General features: G+C 37.1%; 2 pseudogenes; both read left to right on the plus strand.

Moving 5' to 3' along the window:
* The first annotated feature begins 4218 nt into the window (after positions 1-4218).
* On the plus strand, positions 4219-4318 carry LOC113319939 (annotated as a pseudogene).
* Positions 4319-19941: 15623 nt separating this feature from the next.
* LOC113316018 lies at positions 19942-25809 on the plus strand (annotated as a pseudogene).
* The last annotated feature ends 2035 nt before the right edge of the window (positions 25810-27844 follow it).

The following is a 27844-nucleotide window of genomic DNA, read 5'->3' on the forward strand; positions in this document are numbered from 1 at the left end:
GGATTAACTGTTTTCTCTAGAATACGTTTAATTTCCCTATTGGAAACCTCTACCTGACCACTAGTCTGAGGGTGATATGGGGTTGCTACTTTATGGGTAATACCGTATTGTTTCATTAAAAGAGCAAACAGTCTATTACAAAAGTGTGAACCTCCATCACTAATTATAGCTCGCGGCGTACCAAAACGTGTAAGTATATTCTCTTTCAAAAACTGGACTACGACCCTGTGGTCATTCGTTTTACACGGAACCGCCTCAACCCACTTAGACACATAGTCTACAGCGACAAGTATGTAAAGATAACCAAACGAAATAGGAAATGGACCCATAAAATCAATGCCCCACACATCAAAGACCTCAATCACTAAAATAGGGTTCAAAGGCATCATATTTCTACGGGAAATGGTTCCTAACTTCTGGCAACGCTCACAAGAAACACAATGACTATGGGAATCTTTAAACAACGAAGGCCAGTAAAATCCACACTGCAAAATCTTAGCAGCAGTCTTCTTAGCACTAAAATGACCCCCACATGCATGTTCATGACAAAGGAGATAATACTAGACTGGTCACTCTCAGATACACATCTCCTAATAATCTGGTCCGGACAATACTTAAACAGATAAGGATCGTCCCAAAAGAAATGCTTAACCTCGGCTAAAAACCTAGAACGATCTTGCTTACCCCAATGTTGAGGCATTCGACCAGTAACAAGATAATTCACTATATTTGCATACCAAGGTGATTGGGAAACAGAGAACAATTGTTCATCAGGAAAACTATCCCTTATAGGAAGGGAATTATTAGGGGAACTAACAACTAGCCTAGACAAGTGGTCTGCTACTACACATTCTCTGCACCCTTTTTGTCTCTAATGTCTGGACAAAATTCTTGTAACAAAAGGATCCATCTAATCAATCTAGGTTTGGTATCCTTCTTAGACAAAAGGTATTTCAAAGCAGCATGATCAGTATAGATTACGATCTTAGAACCTAATAAATAGGATCTAAACTTATCCAAGGCAAACATGATGGCTAGCAATTCCTTCTCGGTAGTTGTATAGTTCATTTGGGCATCATTCAGAGTTTTGCTAGCATAGTAAATCACATGGAGTAATTTGTTTTCTCGCTGACCTAGCACAACGCCTATAGCATAATCTGAAGCATCACACATAATTTCAAAGGGTAGGTTCCAGTTAGGTGCCTGGACTATCGGGGCAGTAGTGAGTAAAGTTTTAAGCTTATCAAAAGCCTTTAAGCAAGCATCATCAAAGACAAACTTAACATCTTTTGCAAGCAAATTGCAAAGAGGTCTAGAAATCAAGCTAAAATCCTTAATGAATCGACGGTAAAAACCTGCATGCCCTAAGAATGACCTAATATCTTTTACGGTTTTTGGGACCTGTAGAGTCTTAATAAGGTCAATTTTGGCTTTGTCTACCTCTATACCCTTTGAAGAAACGATGTGCCCTAAGACAATTCCTGATTCAACCATGAAATGGCATTTTTCCCAATTAAGCACTAAATTCTTTTCCTTACACCTAGTCAACACTAATGTCAAATGATGCAAGCACTCATCAAAAGATGAACCAAACACTGAAAAATCATCCATAAAGACCTCTAAAAACCGTTCTACCATATCAGAAAATATGCTCATCATACAACGCTGAAAAGTCGCAGGGGCATTACATAACCCGAAAGGCATGCGTCTATACGCAAAGGTACCAAAGGGACAGGTAAAAGTGGTTTTCTCTTGGTCTTCTGGGGCAATAACGATCTGATTATAACCGGAGTAGCCATCTAAGAAGCAATAGTGACTATGTCCAGCTAATCGCTCTAGCATTTGGTCGATAAAAGGAAGGGAAAGTGATCCTTCCTTGTGACCTTGTTCAATTTCCTATAGTCAATACACACACGCCATCCCGTGGTCACTCGGGTTGGGATTAATTCATTATTATCATTCTGGACTACAGTGATACCTGATTTCTTGGGGACAACCTGAACAGGGCTGACCCACTTACTGTCTGAAATTGGGTAAATAATACCCGCATCTAACAACTTAAGCACCTCTTTTCGAACTACCTCTTTCATGTTAGGGTTCAGTCGACGTTGCATCTCCCTAGAAGGTTTGGAGTCTTCCTCTAAATGAATCTGATGCATACACACAGTAGGACTTATACCCTTAATGTCTGCTATAGTCCACCCTAAAGCTTCCTTATTGTCTTGAAGTACTTTTACTAGCCTACTTTCCTGATCACTATCCAAATCGGAAGCTACAATCACAGGTAAAGTCTCAGATGGGCCTAAAAACACATACTTAGAGTATCGGGTAGTGGTTTAAGGTCCAACTTTGGGGGCTCTTCTAAAGAAGGAATTAGGGTAGTCTCAGAAACTGGTAACGGTTCGAACCTAGCTTTCCATCTATCAGTGTCTAACACAGGGGTAGAATCTAATAGAGCATTCACTTGTTCAATAGTGCTATCGTCATCAAAATCTAAACCAAAATGGGATAGACAACTTTCTAATGGGTCTTCAAATAAAATGTTTGGTAATGACTTCTGAACTAAGGCTTCTATCATGTTCACCTCTTCAACACATGTGTCATCTAGCTCATAAGGTAGCTTACTGACATTAAAAATGTTCATCTCTATAGTCATATTACCAAAAGATAAATTCATCACACCATTTCGACAGTTAATGATCGCATTCGACGTAGCTAAAAATGGGCGACCTAAAATCACAGGTATCTGGTTCTCTGGGTCAGGGACAGGTTGAGTATCTAGGACCACGAAATCCACTGGATAGATAAACTTGTCGACCTCAATAAGGACATCCTCAATAACACCTCGAGGAATTTTAACAGACCTATCAGCTAACTGCAGTGTTATCTGAGTAGGTTTCATTTCACCAAGTCCTAGCTGTAAGTACACATGGTACGGAAGTAGGTTCACACTGGCTCCTAAGTCAAGTAAAGCTTTTTCTACCCGGTTTACCTATTGTACAAGCAATGGTAGGGGAACCTGGGTCTTTGTACTTTGGAGTTGTAGTGTTTTGAATAATTGAACTTACGTGACTAGCTAAAAAGGCTTTCTTACGGACACTAAGTTTTTGATTTCGCGTACACATATCCTTAAGGAACTTGACATAAGCAGGAATTTGCCTAATTGCATCTAATAAAGGAAGGTTTATGGTAACTTGCTTAAAAACCTCCAATATGTCATTAAAGTTCGATTCCTTCTTTGTTGGTACTAATAGCTGAGGAAATGGGGCTCTAGGCACAGAATCAGACCTCTCAGGAACTGAGTTGGCATCATCAGAAATTTTATCAGTTTTCTTAGCTAGTGGTTCTGAGGGGTGAACTACAGTATGTTCACTATCGGGCATGGTTACCTGATTGTCTACTATTCTACCACTCCTAAGGGTTCTAATAGCATTCAATTGATTCGATGGTTTTGTACCTACTTTATGAACTCCTCTAGGATTGGGATTAGTCTGACTAGGGAACCTACCATTATCTCTCTCACTTAAGGTCTTAGCTATTTGGCCGACTTGAAGTTCTAACTTAGCAAGGCTCTGAGCATTAGTTTGAAAATTATGCTTCGTTTCCTGTTGAAAACTAACATGGCTCTGTGCTAACATTTCCTGAGTTTTTGCTAACATCTTAATAGATTCCTCTAAGCTAGTCGTTTTATTTTCTGGGCCTGATGTATTCCTAGTGTAGCCAAAACCTGGGGGAGCATTAGAATTATTAGACTGACCCTGATTCTGTCCCTTAGACCATGACAAGTTCGGATGGTTTCTCCAACCAGGATTATAGGTTTCTGAATATGGGTCAAACTTATGACGATTATCAAACCTAGTGTTATTATATAGAGCATTGGCTTGCTCTTCATTATTCTGGCTTTCCCAAAAAGGCTCCACTCTACCACTAGTGTTACCCACTTCTAAAGCTTCTAACCTTTTCGCTATAACAACAATTTTGGAATCTGATTCATAGCCTCCTTATACCCTATTAATGTTTCCTCTACCGAGAAGAATTGTTTTCTGGGGCCCCCTACTACTTTCCCATTGTTGGGTCTTTTCGGCGACTTCATGCAAATATGTCATCGCGTCATCAACTGTTTGATTCTCAAATCCACCAGTACACATAGATTCTATTGTGGTTGTTGTGGGATAATCTAAACCCTCATAAAGGATCTGAACTAACCTAACCTTCTCTAAACCATGATGAGGACATTGGGCTAATAAATCATTGAACCTTTCCAAATACCTATACAAAGTTTCTCCCTCCTGTTGAGAAAACGTGCAGATTTGCGTCCTAATAGACGATGTTTTGTTCCTAGGGAAAAACTTGTTCAAAAAGGCAGATGTAAGTTGTTCATACGTTTCGATTGACTCGGAAGCCAAACTATATAGCCACGGTTTAGCTTTATCTTTCAGGGAAAAGGGGAATAACCTAAGTTTTAAAGCATCATCATCTAGGTTTCTAATCCTAAGGTTAATACAAATTTACTCAAAGTCCCTAGCATGGAAACAGGGGTTTTCATTTTCTTTCCCTAAAAAGATTGGGAGCAGCTGTAAGGTCCCAGGTTTAAGTTCATAAGTTGCTTCCGTCTCAGCTAACCTGATACATGAGGGACGAGTAGTCCTAGTTGGATTCAACAAAGCTTTCAAATTTGCTATTTCTGGCGCTATCGGAGCAACATGGATTCTCTCCTCAGTCAAAGGACGTTCAAAAACAGACTCTTCAAAAGTCGTACTCTCTAGATTAAGGTAATCGAGACGCTTATAACTACTAGGTTTCTCTTTAACAAATCTACCTAGTGCATCTCTTTTACGTTCAGGCATACAATAGAATTTTCTAAATTGGAAGGGTAAGCAAACACATATCAAGGCCGACTCAACCAAATCAAACCTATTGATTTCTAGCAAACAAAAAGCATGATGGCTCCACTTAGATTGTTTCTAGACCAGCTTCTAATCATTCGAACAGGAATTCGTTTCAATTTAAGAAAACCCCTCTGGAATCAATCCGAGTTACAGTAAGTTGAATAGAGGCGAGGGAAGCTCGGTGGAGCTTTGATACCCAAGGCCTCACCGGTATTACAAGGCGGCTCAGTCACGCATTCAACTTACAGAAACCGTCAAGAACTTCGAAGTATGCTTAAAAGAGTAACCCATATTTTTCGAATGACTTTCCTGTTAAGCTCATTACCCTATCGGTCTCGTTATAGTCAAAATTTTAGGCTTAGGTTCGCGTAGGTTACGTGTTCCTAAAGCGGGCAAGAAGAGAACGGTGATGAAATCCGAACCCTTATCTTGTATGGCCAGGCCTTGCCCTTTACTAGAAAAATAAATGTCCGTATTCAGTACTCAACATATATGCATACAAAGGAGTCCAGTAACTCGCTGACAGGGGATTCGCGAGTGTTTAGAATCTTACCTCCCGTTCCAGACGGGGGATGAATCGGTTGTAATCGACTCGGGCCACTGACTCCGATGTCAAGTGTACGAACCCAAGGTGCAGAGACAATATCGTAATTGTCCTCCCTCTCTGCAAACAATTTATATTTAAAGTACCCTTCCGTAGGGTAGTAAAAAAAATAATGTCCAAAAGTCCAAAAAGAAAAGAAAAATTACAAAAATAATAAACCCTAATACAGTTTTTTTTTTAAAGAAAATAAACAAACCCTAAACTAAAATTTTCTAAAATAAAATTGTCTTCTTTTTTGTTCTTTTTGCTTTAATCTTTAGCTCCAAGTCTTTATGAAATCACCAAACTCTTTGGCTCAATTTTCTTTATGATCCAGAACCTGTAGACACAAGATAAATACCCAAAAACATAAAAAAGAAAAAAAATAATAACAAAATAAATAAAAATAAATAAATAAATAAATCTAAAACCCTAAAAAAAAGTCCCCGGCAGCGGCGCCAAAAATTGATGTGATTTGTAGATAGTGGTAAAAAATGATTCGATTCTCGAACTTGTGAAGGATAACTTTAGACTTAAATTAAAAACTAAATAGAAAACTCGCTAATAATTATAACAAACACCGACAAAGTTGGTATCAATATTAAAAGAACATTGAGGCTAAGATTCCACTATTTTCCAAGTTCAAAGTGATTTGGTCCAAATATTTATATTCATGCAATTTTCTCGTTTAATTTGATTCTAAAATATTGCAACTAATAGATTTTCAAAAGTAATAATTGTAAATACCAAGTATGAAGCTTCAAGAGTCTATAAACTAAGCATACTCCACCAAAATAGATCACAATCACTCAAATAAAAATCATATTCAATAATAGCTCAAATAATTGTAATAAATTAAATAAAATAGATTGTACCGCTTTTTGTTGGAAAAATAGCTTCCTCTATCGCCTCAGCAATGGAGTTTAGCTTCTCATATTATTCACGTTCTCAAAATAGGTGTTTATAGCTCAAAAGTGTGAAAAACAAGAGAAAACTAATAAAGCAGACAGTTTGCAACGCTAGAAAGGCGTTACAAACAGACTGTTACAATGGGTTTTAAACTGTTACAGAGAAAAGATGACAAGCTTGTGATATATGAGATCTGTTGAACAGCGATACTTCTGTTGTGTTGTTTGAATAAGACTGCCTCTGCGGCTGTCCTCCTCTGTCCAATGTTCTTCAGCTTCTCTTCTTCACCAGCAGCAGGTGAATATTCATGCAACTTCACCTACGCTTCTCTGATCCGATTCTATCGACCCCAAACTCTCGACTCCCTTCCTTGACTTCCCAACATCCCTTTTATACACGACAGGACCAATCAAATCTCGATAAAATCCAAATTTTCTTCAAACTAAAGTCACGGGATTTATATCCTCTTCTGTTTCTTCTCTATGCGGGTTCTCTGTTTTATCCAACCTCCTTCCAAAGATAGAATACCACCTGGATATAGAAAATATCTTCCCTTTCATCTACGAAATCTTCCAAAAATAACAGAGAATGATAACCCGAGAAAATCCTGCCATGTTTCCTTCCAAGTGACGTCTCATCCCTTCTTTATCGAATCCGATACGATTACCTACCCTGTTTAAGCCTAACAGGGTACTTCGAATCAATATGTATCAAAAACTCCGATGAAATCTCGTTGCAATTCTTCCCAGAAAATATCGCCATTTCCGATAAACTTTCTTACTATGTTTTGTTAAGATTAGACGAAACCTTCACCTTTTTAAGTGAACTTATATCTTACCAACCTTGAATCCACCTAACAGGCCCAAAATGCTCCAAGTCCGTGTCAAAATCCATCAAAATCTCGTCCAACTTCGTTCTACGGAATCATGCAGAAGGAGTGCAAATTTTCCCGCCAATTCTGTCTCTTCAAAAGCAAGGGACGGAGTGCCCTTAACCAGTACAGGGGTGCGAATAGCTGTGAAGTGTAAATAGAAATTAGGGTACCCCTTATTAGTGGAGTACCCCTTAGTAATTGAAGTGCCCCTTATCCAAACTGAGAGTCTGAATAGTAATTTTCTCCCACGAGCGCAAATACCGCTTTTCGAGCCAATTTTCCCGCAAAAGCTTATTTCTCCAAAAACACCTACAAAGACATAAAATAACCAAATAAGTACAGAATCGAGCACTAACAATATATACAATTGAGATCAAAAGAGACACATAAATGCGTCTATCAGACTCCCACCTTTGGATAAGGGGCACCCATGGATATGTACAACCCGTATTCATTCTCAGCACTCGTTTGCTAAGGGGCACCCAAGGACACCCCCTAAATCAGCAGCTAAAGGCACCCCTACTCTGGATAGGGGGCGCCTCTTCTTTTTCACCATTCAAACGAATTTGCTTAGCGGGAATGTGCCACTTGTCTTTGTAAATGCATGGACCGGATTTGGAGAGTTATGGTCGAAGATTTTATCTTGGATTGGTTGGATATATTGTGGCGTATCACAACAGGATAGCTAACGGCATTGAATGCGATCAAATAGGAAGATTTCACGGAATCTCATTTAAACAGGGAAGGTTTTTTTTATCTCGGGTTCACTGTGAGCTAGAATTGTAAAGTTTACGGATCAAGGAGGGAATATATCTTCTACGATTAGGGTATTTGATCTATCTTTGGAAGGAATTACAGCTTAGATAAGCATGCAGAGAGTACGAAGAAGATATTCCCGCGACTGACAGGATTGAAGAAAAGCAGAAGCTTGAGATATCATGGGATGTTTTGAGTTATATCGGGAAGGTTTGCGAGTGTTCTCAACGTCCTATACTTCTTATTATACGTGTTTCAGCGTGTTTGGGGTGATTTAGAAGCAATCAGTCGCATGGGAAGATAAATCAAGGAAGAAATATATTCCCGAGTTTTTTTGGCTTGACAACAAGAGGATTATCATGAGTTATTACTCATAATTTTCTCAGCCTGTGGAGTATAAAGGAGTATCTGAGGTCTCAGATAAGGAAATAGAGAGGATTGGGAGCAGTTTCGAACATCACAGAATCATAAAAATCGAGTTGCAGAGAATACCTTCCTGCTGCTGCTGTGAAGAACACGAAGAACATAAGACACACAAGAACTGTCGTTCATGCCACAGTGGAAAGACAGTCTTATTTGCTACAGTGACATCGACACTTTCTTTGTATCGATCTCTGTAACAGTGGGCTTGTAACACCGGAGAAGTGTTGCAGTTTCCTGGTTTATTTAATTTCTATCCTTTTTATCATTTGTAAACACTTTTGAGCAATGAAATCAACTTTTGAGCGTGTTTCCATGATGAAGAGATAAACCCATCCTCCGGGGCGATGGAGGAAGCTGTTATTTCGGTAAAAGTGATATATCTTTATTTTAAATTAATTATAGCAATTCTATTATGATTTTTGCATTGAACTAAAAATGGATTATATGATTTTGATTAGTTAGGTGTATTTTCTCTTGATAGAATATGCTTGCTTTAGAGTTTTGATATTCTATGCTTGGATTAACATCTATTCTTTTAAAAATCTACATGTCTAGGCAATACTATTAGAATCAATTTGAATGTTGAGTTTCAAAATTATTGTTTTATTAAATCACTAATATCGACCAATGGTGGAAACCTAGCCCCAGTCTCTCCACAATATTCACATCACCTTTTTATTTGAGTTTATTATTATCATTTATAAGATTTAAGTCTAAAAAATCTGCTTTCACAAGTCTTGAACGAACCATCTTACTACAACATCATTGAAAATAACCATCAATTTTTGGCGCCGCCGACGCGGACTTGTCTTTAGGCTAGAGTTTTTAGATTTATTTTTTTTAGGTTTTTATTTGTTCTTCTTTACGTTTTTGGGTTTTTGTCTTTTCCTTACAGATTTTGAAATTTGGAGCGAAGGAAAAATTTGCCAAAGCTTTTGGTGAATACTTAAAGATTTGGAGTAAAAGCAAAGCGAAAGGAGCGAAAGAAAAGAAGAAGAAAAATTAATAAAAAAGAAAAGAAAAGAGAGAGACATTTTTTTTTATTCTTTAGAGTTTTATTTATTTATTTTATTTTTTTAGACTTTCCTTTTCTTTTGCACTATATTTTTGGACTGTGGACTGTGGACTTTGGGACTTTATTTATTTATTTTTTAAACCCTACGGAAGGGTAGTTTAAATATCAATTGTTCGCAGAGAAGGATGGTGATTACGATATCGACTCGCCCCCTCGGGTTCGTACATGACATAGGAGTCGTGGCCCGAGTCGACTTCAGCGGTTCATCCCCCGTCTGGTACGGGAGGTAAGTTTGTCGAAACACTCGCGAATCCCTGTCAGCGAGTTAGTGTATTCCTTCGTTTGCATATATGATGAGGATTTGAAAACGGCTGTTTTAGTTTCCTAGTAAAGGGCAAGGACTAGCCATACAAGATAAGGGTTTGGATTTCATCACCGTTCCCTTCTTGCCCGCCTTAGGAAAACGAAACCAAACGCGAACCTAAGCCTAAAATTTTACTAGAACGAGACCTATGGGGTAACGAGCTTAATAGGAAAGTCATTCGAAAAATATTGGTTACTCTTTTAAGAATGCTTCAAAGTTCATGATGGTTTATGTGAGTTGAATACGCCTTGTAACGCCGGTGAGGCCTTGGGTATCAAAGCTCCACTGAGCTTCCCTCGTCTCGATTCAACTTACTTTAACTCGGATTGATTCCAGAGGGGTTTGCTTAAATTGTAACGAATTCCCTTTCGAAGGATTAGAAGCTGGTCTAGAAACAATCTAAGTGGAGCCATCATGCTTTTTGTTTGCTAGAAATCAGTAGGTTTGCTGTGGTGGAGTCAGCCTTGTTTGTGTTTGCATAGAACATCCCTTCCTTTTAGGATTCTTTCTTTTTTTTGTTTTTCTAGTGTATGCCCGAAGTTTTAAAGGGCTTGGAAAAGAAACACTCTAGGTCGTTTGATTAGTAAAAACCTAGTAGTTCTTCTTGTGAAGGCGGGGAGCTCGAAGACTCTTCTTTTGAGAGCCCTGTTTTGGAAACTTCAGCTTTGAAACTGACTTTTGAAAGTGAAGTACTCCTAGTCCTTTGGTAGTGCCAGAAATGGCAACTTTGAAAGCTTTTAAACCCAACTAGGACCTCTTCCGTCTTGTATCAAGTTAGCTGAAACCGAGGCAAATTATGAACTCAAACCTGGGACTTTACAGATGCTCCCAATTTTAGGAAGAGAATGAGAACCCCTATTTTCATGTTAGGGAATTTGAGGAAGTTTGTAGTACTCTGAAAATTAAAAACCTAGTGATGATGCGTTGAAACTTAGGTTATTCCCCTTTTCCTTAAAAGATAAAGCCAAATCTTGGCTGTATAGTTTGGCTCTGAGTCAATTGAAACCTATGACCAACTTACTTCTGCCTTTATACAGAAGTTTTTCCCAAGGCACAAAACATCGTCTATTAGGACACAAATCTGTACTTTTGCCAACAAGAGGGAGAATCTTTATATAGGTATTAGAAAGGTTCAATGACTTGATATCTCAATGTCCTCATCATGGTTTAGAGATGGTTAGGTTAGTTCAGATCCTCTACGAGGGTTTAGATTATTCAACAACAACCATGGTTGAGTCCTTATGCACATATGAACTGTTGATGAGGCGATGACATTTTTGAATGAAATTGCCGATAAGACCCAACAATGGTAAAATAGTAGGGAACCCCAGAAAACAATTCTTCTAAGTAGAGGAAATATCAATAGGGTAGAAGGATCTTATGAGTCAGGTGATAAAATAGAAGCCATAGCCAAAAGGTTAGAAGCCTTAGAATTAGGTCATTCTAGTGGTAATAGTGGTAGAATAAAGCCTTTTTGGGAAGGCCATACTTTTGAGGAGCAAGCCAATAGTCTTTATAACAACACTAGATTCGATAACCGTCAGAAGTTTGACCCATGTTCAGAAACCTATAACCCTGGCTGGAGAAACCATCCCAACCTTTCTTGATCTAAGGGTCATAATCAAGGTCAGTCTAGTAACTCTCAGGTTCCACCAGGTTTTGGATATACTAAGAATCCTTCAGCTCCGGCACAGTTTCAGAACCCTTCGGATAAGAATATTATGAGTTTAGAAGAGTCTCTTGCTTTGTTAACTCGTAACACTATGCAGTTTCAGCAATCTGTTGCTCAAGGTTTAGAAGAAAATAAGAGAATAGGTCAGGCTAACTCCCAGTCTATTTACGAGTTGAAAACCCAGGTTAGTCAGATAAATGAGACATTGAGAGAAAAAGGAAAGTTTCCTAGTCAACCACAACCCAACCCTAGGGGAGTCCATCAAATATCTTTAGCTGGTTAGAAATCATCAAACCATGTGAACTCGATAACAACCCTTAGGAGTGGTAAAACGGTAAACAATAAGGTAGCCATGACTAGTGGACACACTGTAGTTCCACCTTCTACTTCCCAAGAGGAGCCCGTAGACGAGGAAACTGAAACAGTCTCTTAGGATTCCCAAGAAATTTCTGATAGGACTACCTTTGTGCCTAGAACCCCATATCCACATTTGTTAGCCCCAACAAAGAAGGAGTCGACTTTCAACGAGATAATGGAAACATTTAAGCAGGTGAACATCAACACTCCGTTATTAGAAGCAACTAGGCAGATGCCTTCTTATTCCAAGTTCCTTAAAGATCTTTGTACACGAAAGCATAAGCTTAATGTCCATAAGAAAGCCTTTTTAGCTGGTCAGGTAAATTCCATTCTTCTGAACCAAACACCCCCTAAGTATAAGGACCCTGGATGCCCCACCATATCTTGTGCGATTGGTAATCACATGGTCGATAAATCTTTACTTGACTTAGGAGCTAGGGTTAACTTACTCCCGTATCATGTATACACCCAGCTAGGTCTTGGTAAGTTGAAACCGACTAAAATGACACTACAATTAGCTGATAGGTCTGTCAAAGTCCCTTATGGTGTCATAGAGGATGTTCTGATTGAGGTTGATAAGTTTATTTATCCTGTGGATTTCGTTGTTCTAGACACCCACCTGTTCAGGACCCAATTCGTCAAATCCCAGTGATTTTAGGTCGCCCATTTTTAGCCACAGCTAACGCTGTCATCAACTGTAGGACTGGTCTTATGAACATATCCTTTGGTAATATGACCACTAGACTAAATGTCTTTAATGTTACTAGACAACCTTCTGAGAACGATGATTCAAAAGAAGTGAATATGATTAGCACTTTAGTTCAGGATTTGGTTCAGGATAATTGGCTCGACACTTTACTGGTAGATTCTTTAAATGATTTTGAGGAAACCATTCTCTTAGATCAGATATGTGATCAATCTTTATAAGAAGCTCTTGAGTATTTTAAAGATTCTATGGACCCAGAAATTCAGGCAATAGTTTTAGGTTTTTCTGAGAATAATGATGACCCTAAATTTGGGTGTAGAGAACTAGAAGAATCTCTTGAGTATTTTAAGGACTCTGAAGATCCGGAAATTCAAGCAATAGTTAGAGATTTGTCTGTGAACCCTAAGTTTGGGGGTAGTGATGGTTCTTGTGATTGTCTCGTATCCCTAATTAAAGTCCCTAACTTGGAACTCGAGCCTTGTGCATCTGAGATATTACTTGAGTCTTTTCAGACTCCGCAACCCGATCCTCCTGATATTGTCCAGGAGGTAACCCAGGTATTAGAGACCCGTTTTTCGGATGAATCTATTTATCGAGACACACATATGAAGTTCAATTACGCGCCGCAGATAAACCCAGTTGTCTTGACAGAAACCTTAGATGAGGACGTGCTCCTTCTTTTCATTTTTCTGAACCAGTGCAGTTGTCTCATACTGGTGTCAGCTCTATTTGGTCTTATGTACCCACAATTGTTTCGACTATTGATATATGAGGTGACAATCCTCTTTGAGGTATTTGATGTCTATCTAAAGACTTTAAATTTAACATTTCCTGGGAGGTACCCACGCTCATGCTTACGGTAATATTCTTCCTTATTTCTTTTTCAATCCATCAAGTGGTAACAGTTTATTCTTGTTCATGCTTTTAATTTCATCTTTAGAACATTGAGGATAATGTTAGATTTAAGTTTGGGGGTGGGGAAGAAACTTTTTGTTAGCTCTTAGCTGCAACAAATAAACTCCAAAGCCTAGAAATTTATGCTTATTAAGGTTGGCACTAATCAATCTAAGTGGATGGGAACATCCTGGTTATAGGAGTTGAGGAACCATCTGATTAGATGGAAACATCTAAAGAGTCTATTCATAAAAGCACAGAGCTCAGGTGTTAGAATTAAAAAACAAACATGGTGGTTTCGCCATATCTCGTTGAATCCTAATCCTTCTGTTTTTATTTTTTTTAAGTGATTTATTGGGGCACACGATCCAAGTTGTTACCATTTCTAGGGTGAAATAGAGTGATTGAGATACCATGAAAAAAAATTTGACCAGACCATCAGACCAACCGGAATAAATTCAATAAAGTCGACCACTGGTGCCCTTGTATATGCCAGTGTGTTGATATTAGTCAGACCGGTATCTCAGTCCATTAGGATAGGTTCATCTTGGCAGAGGCCTTCAGATAGATATGGGAAACATCGTTCACTTTAAACCATCTACTTTTCTCTTTATCCATCTTCTTAATCTTTCCATGTGATTGGTTGACTCCGGTTATGATGTCCAGAAACTATCTGAGTAGAGCTCTGTCACTCATATATGAATTTTAGTATGCTGAGTGCAAACTCATGTACAACAATTGGAATTTTGCATCAGGGTACTTCCTCCTATAGTCAATGTTTGTATGCCAACCAAGGAGATTCTTTAGTGCCTTCTAAAGTTCTGCGTAGATAGGTAGGGTTTGGAGTAAAGGTTTTGTGGGTACACCTCTGGTAAACCCTCCGGAGACAACACTCCGCCGCTAGGGCCACCTAGCGGTTTAACGGCTTGCTGCACGTGCTAAGTGTAGTCATTTTATTTTCTAGATTATTTTTGCTCGAGGACTAGCAAATAATAAGTTTGGGGGTATTTGATAGACACATTTTTGTGTCTAAGTTGTCCTCAATTTTCTGTATTGTTAGTACTCGATTTCGTACTTATTATGGTTTTTTGTGTTTGTGTAGGTGTGTTTGGAGAAATAAACTTTGTTGGAAAATTCGGCTTCAAAAGTTGATTTCGGTACCCGGAGGACACGTGTTATTCGGACTCCCACCTTTGGATAAGGGGCACCCATGGCTATGTACAACCCATATTTATTCTCATCACTCATTTGCTAAGGGGCACCCAAGGACACCCCCTAAGTCAGCAGCTAAAGGCACCCCTACTTTGGATAGGGGCCGCCTCTTCTTTTTCACCATTCAAACGAATTTGTTTGGCGGGAATGTGCCACTTCTCTTTGTAACTGCATGGACCGGATTTGGAGAATTATGGTCGGAGATTTTGTCTTGGATTGGTTGGATATATTGTGGCGTATCACAACAGGATAGCTAACGGCATTGAATGCGATCAAATAGGAAGATTTCACGGAATCTCATTAAAACAGGGAAGTTTTTTTTTATCTCGGGTTCACTGTGAGCTAGAATTGTAAAGTTTACGGATCAAGGAGGGAATATATCTTCTACGATAGGGTATTTGATCTATCTTTGGAAGGAATTACAGCTTAGATAAGCATGCAGAGAGTACGAAGAAGATATTCCCGCGACTGACAGGATTGAAGAAAAACAGAAGCTTGAGATATCATGGGATGTTTTGAGTTATATCGGGAAGGTTTGCGAGTGTTCCCAACGTCCTCTACTTCTTATTATACGTGTTTCAGCGTGTTTGGGGTGATTTAGAAGCAATCAGTCGCATGGGAAGATAAATCAAGGAAGAAAATATTCCCGAGTTTTTTTGGCTTGACAGCAAGAGGATTATCATGAGTTATTACTCATAATTTTCTCAGCATGTGGAGTATAAAGGAGTATATGAGGTCTCAGATAAGGAAATAGAGAGGATTGGGAGCAGTTTCGAACATCACAGAATCATAAAAATCGAGTTGCAGAGAATACCTTCCTGCTGCTGCTGTGAAGAACACGAAGAACATAAGACAGACAAGAACTGTCGTTCATGCCACAGTGGAAAGACAGTCTTATTTGCTACAGTGACAGCGACACTTTCTTTTATCGATCTCTGTAACAGTGGGCTTGTAACACCGGAGAAGTGTTGCAGTTTCCTGGTTTATTTAATTTCTATCCTTTTTATCATTTGTAAACACTTTTGAGCAATGAAATCAACTTTTGAGCGTGTTTCCATGATGAAGAGCTAAACCCATCCTCCGGGGCGATGGAGGAAGCTGTTATTTCGGTAAAAGTGATATATCTTTATTTTAAATTAATTATAGCAATTCTATTATGATTTTTGCATTGAACTAAAAATGGATTATATGATTTTGATTAGTTAGGTGTATTTTCTCTTGATAGAATATGCTTGCTTTAGAGTTTTGATATTCTATGCTTGGATTAACATCTATTCTTTTAAAAATCTACATGTCTAGGAAATACTATTAGAATCAATTTGAATGTTGAGTTGCGAAATTATTGTTTTATTAAGTCACTAATATCGACCAATGGTGGAAACCTAGCCCCAGTCTCTCCACAATATTCACATCACCTTTTTATTTGAGTTTATTATTATCATTTATAAAATTTAAGTCTAAAAAATCTGCTATAACAAGTCTTGAACGAACCATCTTAGTACATCATTGAAAATAACCATCACCAAGTCCACTAGACTCGGCCCATTAAACAAGTGCTGACCCAACTGGGTCAATTAACGGTCACTGATGGTCAAATGGTTCAACTAACAGTCAACGCCCAGTCAAAGGTCAAAGTCCAGGGTAAATGGTCAAGGTCAAGTCAACTGAGTCAACTCATATCAGGATATGTAACTCAGTGAGTTATTATCGATTCAACTCAATCAGATAAACTGAGTCATCTAAATAAATCGAGTCAGCTAAACTGACTGGAATGACTATCAGGCAAACACTGTTATAACTACAAATTCACTGGCAATGTGATTCTATTCATTTGATCAAAATGTAAACTTTCATTCTATACAGTTTCTATAATTCCAATACAACTGTAATTTAAGCTTTACCTGCAAAGGCTGCTTTAAGCTCCAACTAACACAACAACACTACATCAAACATTTCAGCTCAACAAGTTGTAATTGTAACTCTATTCCATATCTCAAAACAGTTCATAAACTTCCAGATCCACTCATATCCCCTGCAGCTTCAATAACACCAGTACAAGTTATAACTCAGTACAATATTACACTAAACCTTAGGACTCCATTTGTACTTCAGTAGAGATCATACTCTCTTCATAATACCTATAATTTCCTCCACCAGCTTTACTAGTAACTCTAACCCCTGCACTACCCGTTCAGCTCCATCACCACTATGACCTCACCACAACAACATAATCACTAAATGTAGTTTAACTCATCCATTCCCGCACCACTAGATCATTCAAAATACACATAAAACAAGTAAATTCTTCATCAATAGCTTCTCAGTCACTATACAACAACCCAACATCCGCACTAAAGCTATCACCATTACCATTTCCTTGTCCAGTTCACTACAACCAACACAGTTCTGTGTAACTAATGTCAACACCACTTCTAAAACTCAGTTTCATCCTTAATAAGTACCAACCCCTCAGATCAAAATAAACCTAAACCCCAATCAACACAACTCCATTTTATATCAACATAATTCTTAACTTCATAAGCATTCACATAATCTCAATAATGAACAAGAATAATTCTTCCAAATCAATTAAGCAAAACAATTACCTCAGAATGGATTCAATCAAGCATCTGAAGCTGAATTCTTCTTTACTTGTCTCAATTCCATAAACCATCTCAAACCACCACCATAGTTCATTTCTGCATCTGTAATTTCTCAATTCATCTACATATCCTTCCTAACTTAAATCACCAGCTCAACCAGTTAAGTTGTCTTACAACAATTCCTCTAATTTGATTCATACCCCTTCATTAAGATATAAACTCCATCTTCCTTAAATCAACTCAAGAGAAAAACCTAGAACAGAACCCTAATTCTGCAAATCTCTAAATCGGTCTTCTCTGCAAACAAATCTTCAAATTAACACCAGTAACTTCTTATTCACCTCATAATCTTCAAAACCCGTTATTCAATTTCATCTTCCTAATCTCTTCAGAAATTATCACAACCCTAATTCACCAATCCTTCACTGAATCAACTTCGGAACTTCAATTTAACAACTACCCATGATTCTTCATCAACAATAGCTTCATAAATTATCTTCTAAATCTTCGGAACTTCAATCGACTATATAACCCTAATTCAGTTCATCTTTCAGCATTAAACAAACTTCCAATACTTTCATCCTTACTCTCAAATCATCTACATATTACGCTGACTAAGATCCACTCGACTAAAATCAAACTCAATCCTTGAATTAAGATTACCAGAGAGGAAAGAGGAAGAACATGGAGGAGCAGAAGAAGAAAGAAGAAAACGAGAAGAAAAAGAAGATAAGAAGAAAAGAATAAAAATTTATCTTCTCGGTTTAGTCCCAATAAGACTAAGGGAAAAACTAGGGAACATCCTTTGAATTTGATAAGGGTAGCCCCAGCCGGTTCAAGATAAAATTACCATTTTGCCCTTCATACTAATCTGATGATATCTTTTCCGACCGACATCCGAATGATACGTTCGAGTAATCCATTCCGCGTAACTTTTCGTGACCTATTCAATGATACTAATTTCGTATCTAGATCGTTGTTAGATTAGTTCTTATAAATTAACGTTCGTGTTAAACCAATCGAGTTATTATCGGCTAATTCGTCACTTGATTATCGCTAGATCGAGTCTTGACCGGTTTAATAATGTTGACGAGCTCGAGGGTCCTTACACATTACCCCGTGGATGTAGACAATAGTCGAACCACGTAATCTATTATGTCTCATGATAACTTAGCTTTAGTTATATTATAATTTGTGTACTTTGTTATTATCGTAATCTTTGATATATTCTATTACTTAGCATCATCAGTTCAACAGAGGTACCATTACTACTTAGTTCTCAATCCTCTGAACTGTTTACATTACGTAGACTACGGGAGAACGAGTGGTCACATATACCTAGGTAGGACGATGAATGTTCCATCAAAGGTTAAGCATACCTTAACACCTTGTGATAACTTGATTGTGCGATCAATTAGACACAATACGTCTATAACGAAATATTCACGCAATAACATAGGTAAAATAATAATGTTACCAAAATACGACTGACATGTCTTAAAAAGTTGCAGATAAAGAAGGTTGAAACCCTCACGAAGCATTGTTTTAAGGACACCTCAACTGAATAAAAACTACTTACATACTCTCTATGTTCAATTATCAGATCACGCAACCACCAAATAAGAAAAGAAGCAATCTATCAAATCGTGAAAACAGAATGACAAAACTAAATTACTGACCCTGCTCTGTACATTGGGAGTAATCCATCCTGCAAATATGATGATAATCATCATCAACTCATTAGTTAAGTTGATTTTGATATTAAGGATTTTGTCTTTTATGTTTTTTGTGGATCTTTTTCTAGGGCTTTTTGTTTGGTTGTTTAATATCCAAACTAGATTTCTCCAACTTTTTCATACATGATGATGTATTAATTTATTTATGTGGTTGCAGTATTGCAAGTGATGGATAAGATTCATTCATCAGACTGCAGAAGTTTAGATGTTTGCTTCAGCATACTTTGTAACTTTTAGTGGAAACGCAAGCTGGCTTGTTCGTAATGTGAGGCACCAATGGAATTTGTTACCTTCGCATCATGTTAATTATACCTCCACTTGCTTGGACTATTCATGGCATCACGATTGTTAAGCTAATCAGAAGAAGACATACAATGGGGATGTGTCTCAATAAAACTCTTGATGAGATGGTTTCTTTTAGTGGAACTCTTAGTCCTGGACTGGTTAATATATATACCGTAGAAAGATAAATTTATCTGGGTCAACTATTGCTGACCGGTCAAATGGATTATCATCAATAGAGAGAATGGTTGTCCTTTTTTCACAAAACGGAAGATCATTATCCGTTTTTTCTATCAAGAACGGATAACCATTGTCCGTCCACCAAGAAAATAGAGAATCACCAGTGGGACTAGGCTCTTCCCAAACTGACGTGTAAAGGTGTTTGGGAAGAAGCCGGGAAGCTCCAGAAGACCCGGTCTTAGCCGTAACCCTTCGTTTTCGTTGAACCCAAAAGAAATAATTCCCCTCCCGGGATTTTACACGTGTAGAACAACTCTTCTCATTTCCCATCTCTCTCTTCAGTTCAAACTTCCCACAGACTTTCTCTCTCTTTCTCTTTCTCTCTGCAACCCTTCGTTTTCCTTCACCCTGAATCGCATCAATTATTTGTTGAAACGACTAATTGATTCTCAAAAACTGTAAAACTCTACCCTAGATTTGAAAAACATGGCAGCTACTTACCTTAGAAGAAGATTTGGATGTTATGATCCTTCTTCTTCTTCTTCTTCAGTAATCAATTTTGGTGAAAGAGATGATCATGTAGGAGTTATTCGGAGATCGTCTATCCTTAATTTTGAGTTACAAGAAGATCCTTCTTTCTGGAAAGATCACAATGTTCAGGTACATCTAAAGGCATATTTTATTCTATGATTTTATTTATTTTTGTTCAATTTCTAGGTTTTTGTCACGTGTCTAAAATTATATTTACATTCTCTACATGGTTTTTGTGCAGGTTGTTATTAGAATACGTCCTCTTAGTAATTTGGAAATATCAACCCAAGGCCTAAACAAATGTGTTAGGCAGGAGAGTACTCAGGACATTACTTGGACAGGGCATCCAGAGTCTCGTTATACATTTGATCTTGTTGCAGATGAGAATGTCACCCAGGTAGGCTTTGTCCCATTATTGATGATTAATGTGTTTTACTGTCATAGTATGGATCTCATTATAGTATTGTAACATGAAAATCTGTTCAATGTGGCTGGATTGCCAATGGTGGAGAATTATATGGGAGGTTACAACAGCTGCATGTTCGCATATGGACAAGTGAGTTATTAAATTGCTGCACAAATAAGTGGTTTTATGTTTATTTGATCTACTTGTTAGAGTTTATAATAATCAAACCTTAATTGTTTGGTGATTAATTTTGTTGAACATTCATAATTCTCTTTATAGACCGTAGTCTAAAGGTTTAACAAATTTTTCTTTACAGACTGGTAGTGGTAAGACACACACCATGATGGGAGACATTGATGGAGGAACACTGATGGGAGACATTGTTGGAGGAACTCAACGACATAGTGTTAATTGTGGTATGACACCAAGAGTTTTTGAACACTTGTTCACAAGAATCCTAAAGGTACGAGTTATTCTTATAAACTTGTAACATATGAAATTGAAAAATCTATTCCACCTTTTATGTTTTTGCTCAAGTGTTTAAAGTTCTATCTTCAGTGGTTTTTATGTAATCGTGTTGGATTTTGTTTCGTAGGATAAAGAGGCTTGCAGAGATGAAAAGCTGAGATTTACTTGCAAGTGCTCATATTTGCAGATATACAATGAGCAGATTTTAGATCTTTTAGACCCATCATTAGCTAATTTACAGGTAATAAACAATAACTTGCTTGTATGCATTTTTTTTCCATCAACCATATCTCTCCACATCATACTTGTGTATTTGTTTGTGCTCTTCAACAGAACACTACTTAGAATTCTTATAATATCTTATGCTTTTAACTCCTTTCAGCTGAATATTTTAAGGAATGACGAGACTCTAAATTTGTTCCATCATCTTTCCTGTACGAATTTAATTTAATTTTTCTATTTTAATTGAAATTTTGGTTTATCTTCTTTCAGATAAGAGAAAGCCCTAAGAAAGGTGTTTATGTGGAGAATATGAAGGACATGGAAGTTACTTGTCCACGAGATGTTATTCAAATCCTCATTCAGGTATATAACAACCTTCTTTTTGCTCTACAATAGACAGTTGTTACATGATTATTTTTCGGCCGGGTTGGAGATTAGTTACTGGTTTATGCATTGCACCTCAGCATTTCTAATGTACCTTCATTCAGCTTGATTAATTCCTGCTGATATAATTTTTTAAGCATTTCATGAGTGTTTGAAAAATAACATACATTGCATTATCTGTTGCTAATTGTTGAAGCATTGGCTGAGCAGTGAGTAATTAAGAATGATTATGCTCATGTTTGCAGGGAAAAACCAACAGAAGGGTGGCTGCCACAAACATGAATGAAGCAAGTATTCGTTCTCATAGTGTTTTCACATGTATAATTGAGAGTAAGGTGGGTATATGTTACCAACAACAACTAAAGCTTACATATTTTTGCGGTTTATTCTATAATCATATGATATGAACGGTTTTCGTTTTTTATGCAGTGGGAGGTTCAAGGTGTTGCTCACCATCGATTTCCACGGCTTAATCTTGTGGATTTGGCTGGTACAGAGAGGTAATACCCGTATAATATTCCACAACCAATATTAAGAGGATATCTATTTGGAAAATTAAAAATATTTCTCTCCATATCTTTTTGATCATAAAGGCATGGTTGAGTTGTAGGAAAGGGAGCTCTGGTGCTGAAGGTGAACGCCTAAATGAAGCCACAAATATCAACAAGTCGATTTCGGCCTTGGGGTTTGTACCATTGCCATATTTGATGTGTCGTGTCAAGTGATTTTACCTTATGTAGACGTGTCTGTGCATTTGGAAGAAGTTCTAATTGAGTTTGTTTGGTGACTTGCAGGAACGTAATTATGAAACTAGTAAGCTCCAATGGGAAGTTAGTTCATGTCCCTTACCGTGATTCGAAGCTCACATTTTTGCTTCAGTTAGATAATCCATTAAAAATGCTAATGTTGTTTCCACTAGATGTATCTTATCACTATTATATACCGTGCAAGTGTACCCTTGCTACTATCATTGAAGTTCTTAAATTTCTTATTTTCTTGGTGACATAAGATTGAGGTTCCGACAGAAAGTGTAAGTAAGTTAAAATACTTGCAATATCACGAAAAAAGAAACAAATAGCCTTGACTGTATTGTTACGGCAGGACATGTGAGCATGTTTCTAAATATCAATGCCACTTTTTTCCAGGACTCACTTGGTAGAAATTCAAAAACATCAATAATCGCCAATATAAGTCCTGCTAATTGGTTAGTGATTCATCTAAACCGTTATTTTTTCTTTTGTTAATTTCTCCAAGTGTCTTTGTATTTACAATTATCTTACCTCGATGTTCTTAGTTTATTCTTCTTATCTTCTATGGATTTACGCAGTAACTCAATGGAGACTCTGGGCACACTGAAATTTGCACAACGTGCTAAATTTATCAAGAACAATGTATGTGTGATTCGCTTTTCTGCTTGTACATCTACCCCCTTCATGCTGTGTAATTGTTTACTTGAAGAGATAAAATGATTCATTATACCCGATGCTTTAACAGCTATAATTGTTCATTTCCGCTGGCATCAGTGAATGAAGTTGCATCTGGAGATGTGCATACCATGCGTATCCAGATTCAACAACTTGAGGTTTTGATAACATTCGTTTTCATTTCACATCGCTTTCCTTATTTAAGTACTGGATTGCTATGATATTTATTGGGTGTCAGATAAATAGTTTACCAAAACTTCTGGCTTAATTAATATGAACATTTCAAAATTACATTCTCTAGTATTTGATCATCCTAAATGGCCTTCCTGTTGCTATTATATCTTTCATGTATACATTGGATCATATTAAAAACTTTGACAGTGACCTTTCACTTATTTAGCTTACCAAATTTATTGTTTAACATAAGATATTGTAGCTAATTTCTGATTTTGATTTATATGCAGAAAGAGGTAAACCAACTGCGAGGTTTGGTTAAAGGAGTAATTGAGAACCAGGAAGTTGATTTTCCTAGTGTCTCCTTTCCGGGATCTCCAGGCTCCTTTAAGTGGGAAGGATTGGAGGGATCATTTAGTCCACTAACGTGTGATAGAAAGAAGCCTCCTGTACGGGTTCAACCACTCTTAAATTTGTTGGTGCTGCCTTGTCCCTAAAATATTAACATATGGTTAAAATGTTATAGACAAAGGAGTTTGAAGCTGCACTGGTTGGGGCCTTCAGGAGGGAAAAGGAGAAACAAATAGCAATGTAGTCACTGGCTGCTGAAAATCAGGGAACAATGCAATTGGTGGGAGAGATGACTTCATATCTTGCACGATAAAATCTAGTATGTCCTTTTTTTTTCCAGGAAATTGTTTCTGAAAGATTTAGCATCTACTTTGAACAGGCCAAACGAAGAGAAGACGAGATAATGAATCTGAAAATGCGGCTTCGGTTTCGTGAGGCCGGAATCCAAAGATTAGAGGCAGTTGCATCTGGGAAGATGTCAGCTGAGGTACATCTCTTACAGGAAAAGGAGGAATATCCGAAAGAGATAGAGGTTCTCCATAACCAGGTGGATAGGAACCTTGAAGTGACTAGATTTGCGATGGAAAATCTTCGTTTGAAAGAAGAAGTTAGAAGGAATGTGTTTCTTTCTTCCATTCAATCTGATTTTATTTATCCTAATACTTCAAATTGTTACTCCATGCACTATAATTTATGCTAGTCTAGTAATCAGCCTACAATTGTATTTTATCGATTGCAAAAAAGGAAAGCTTTGTTAGTTTAGAATGGAAAAAGATATTTCAGGGAGACTTTTTTTAGAGAACAGACATGCACTTATATGCAACTCTATTAGAATCGTTTACACTTAAGTATGTTTCTCAATTTAATTGAAATCATTGATAAAATCTGTGACAGATCTTCTTATCACAGTGTTGAACATTTGATATTCCAGATTAAAGAGTTTTTCTGAGGAGGGAGAGCGCGAGACGATGAGTGAACAAATCATGATACTACAGAATAAGGTATTCGGTTGGTCAGAATTGATATTTGTCATTAGTTTGTATATCCTTCATTTTATTTATTCCACTCTTTGTGCTTATATCATGTATAAATTGCAGTTGCTAGAAGCATTAGATTGGAAGCTTATGCATGAATCTGAATCTTCGATGGGCCAGGTGGACAGCATGCTTCTTTTGATGTTTTGAAGCATTCTGGGTTAAACGATTTTATTTGGTTAACTGAAATTTTGAATTTGTTTCTTCGTTCAGAAAGGAAATTCTAGTCTGGCCAGCTTTGAGGATAGTTTGCTGACTTCTAGTCAGGTATGAAAGCCAACTTGATTCCAAGCATGATTACAGTATAGATGCAGTTAAATAAGAGAGATTGATTAGTTGATTTACTTGAGCATCTCTAGAATATGTCAGTTTCCTTTTTTAGGGGATACAGTCACAAAGTTTTTAGCTACAAGTAGCTGTTCAAACACCCTTTGCTTCTCTAATGTTTTTCTTATATATGTTAACTATTAGGATCCCACATCATCTTGGGGTTCTTCCATGAGTGATGAGAATGAATTCCTTCGTATTCAGGTGATTTTCAACCACTGTTGGCTTGTTTAGCTGGTTTCAAGTTTGTTTCTACTTTAAATCAATTTCAATAACATATTGCTGAATTTTCTTGATTTTGCAGGCTATACAAAACCAGTGCGAAGTTGAAACACTGCAAAAGAAACTAGATTCCTGCCTTGAAGAAAAAGAAAATTTGCAGAGGTTCTTGTTTTTTTTTCTCTTTCAAACTTATTTCCTGTGCAGATTATTGAAGCTTCTTCGCGATATCCCTTAGCTACTCTAACATAGTATGAAAATGTTTTGAAACCTTGCAGACAGATTGATGATTTAGTAAGAGACCTAGAGAATGAAAAAAGAAGAACTAGTAATATGGAGGAAGAAGCAAGTATAAAAGATTCAGGAACGACTAGAAAGATATCCCACCTTGAGTGGCAATCACATGAGATTCTCTTGTTGAAGACGCTTATTAAAGAGATGATGAAGGATGGTAAGACACCCTGGAAAAAAAATTTGGCGAGAGGGGGGTTCCAGGCAGGTCGGAACCCCAAACAACTAAAAAGTAAATGGGAGAGACTCAAAGAGCTCAAAAGAGTATCAGTACCAGAAGTCGAAGTTTAAAGAAGAAGCGTAAAGGGAGGGTAAAGATATAAAAGAAGACCTTTAGGTGGTTAGATTAATAAAGCCTGGTTTAGAGACCCTACTTGCTCTGAAGTAATCAGGTCTGAATGGAAATGCAATGTCTCTGGTTCTAATGCTTTTATTCTTGCTAATTGTCTTCACTCTACAAAATACATTCTTAGAAATTGGAATTACCAACATTTTGGTAAGGGTGTTCCTTTATATACCCCACAGAAACACTAATGATACCCCCATTTGTTAGTTATGTTAGTTGTAAATCTGTTTGGATTAAATTCCTAAAATTATTTGAAATTTTTTATATGTATACCCCTCTCGATTTAAAATTTTTTTCGAAGGAAAGGGTCTGTCATACAATCGTAAAAAAGCCAACATTTTTAGGCATGATAGTAAAGCTCATGAATGGTGCAACTTGGTTTCACTTGTTTCTTGCAGTAACACCACAAATATAGTACAACGAGAGATATAAATGGGTTTCCATCGTACCCATTCTGGCTCTACATGAATTGATGATTGCATATGCATCGGAGTATCAGATGATTGCATATAGTCCGTTATATTAATCCTAATAATGCTGAATACGCCACTATTGGATTCGTTCCGGTGGCTTCCACATGAAAGCAAGGATATGTCTATGGATTTACGAATTTCTCTCTACTGAAACGCCATAGATCGAAAACAAGACATTAAAGTTCCACACCGCCAATTAGCATAAAAACTTGAAAAAATCCCATTTATCTCTGTTTGACCCAAAAAAAACCTCGAAATTTAATTGGACCTCATATTGATTAAAAGCTATTGAATTATATTATTTTGATTCAAACTTTGATCAGTTCTTATAAATTGATTAGGTTTTGTTTAGTTTAGTTTAGTTTAGTTGATTTATATAAATTGGTTAGGTTTTGTTTAGTTGAGTTGAGTTGACTTATCTTTGTATAAGGTTAGATGTTTGTGGTTTTGTTAGCTAGAAGAAGAAGATTAGGAGTATGTTAATTTTATTTTATTTATTTTGTGATCCAAATACCAATAAGAGACAAACGGAAAAAAAGAGTGAGAAGGAGAGAAACGACGGGTCTATTTAGGATTAGGTTTTAGGATTTTTCTTGGCTAGAAAAAGAAGGTTTATAGGTAAGTCAAGAAAAACAATTGGAGTTTATGGATAAAATTGAGGAAATTTAAGAACATTTAGGCGAGGATCATCTATGAAAAGAAGAAGAAAATACAAATGTTCTGTTCTACACTCGAGGTCGGGGGTACACGATTTTAATAGATTTGATGGGGTAGATATATAAACTTTGGGGGTAGATAGATAAAGGGGTACCACTAATGTTTTTGTGGGTATATAGAAGAAGACCCTTTGGTAATATCTCTTTCCAAATATCTAATCTAGAATCTCAGTTATCTAATATTACTGGAAATGGTAGGAATCAAAATGATAACAGAATTCACGAGCTAACCAAGAATATAAAGTATTGGTATGATGTTGAGGAGGACTTTTGGAGGCAAAAAGGTAAAGATGATGCTATGCTACTAGATGATAGAAACGCTGCTTACTTTCATCAAAAGGCTAATTTAGGAGACAAAGAACTCAGATTGAGTCCTTACAGAATAATATGGGTATTTGGCTAGATGATAGAGAAGATATTGAGACTGAGTTACTAAGGCATTTTAGTAACATGAGTAGAACAACTCATCCACCTAATCCTGAATTTTTTCAAAGTAATATTGAATCTGTAATCTCTGATCAGGATAATTCCATGTTAACTGCCATCCCTTCTAGTGAGGAAATAAAGAAAACTGTTTTTGAAATGAAGCCATGGACAACTCCAGGGCCTGATGGTTTTCCACCTGGTTTCTACCAATTGATGTGGGAAACAGTTGGCCCTGAAGTAATAAAAATGGTATAATCATTCTTCCATTCCCATCATATTTTGAAACAGCTAAATCACAATTTCACCACTTTAATTCCTAAGAGCAATTGTGCCAAAAGTGTTGTGGATTTTAGACCTATAAGTTAATGTAATGTGACATATAAGATTATATCTAAATTGTTAGCATCCAGACTAAAAGGTGTTTTACATAAGATCATATCACCAGCACAAACAGCTTTCACATCTGGTAGACTAATACATGATAACATTATTATTGCTCATGAGATGATTAATTCAATGAAAAAAACTAAGGCAAAAGATGGTGGTGTTGCTATTAAGCTAGATATGTCAAAAGATTTTGACAGAATAGAATGGTCA

The sequence above is a fragment of the Papaver somniferum genome, chromosome 10, assembly GCF_003573695.1.
Source record: "Papaver somniferum cultivar HN1 chromosome 10, ASM357369v1, whole genome shotgun sequence".
Lineage (NCBI taxonomy): Eukaryota > Viridiplantae > Streptophyta > Magnoliopsida > Ranunculales > Papaveraceae > Papaver > Papaver somniferum.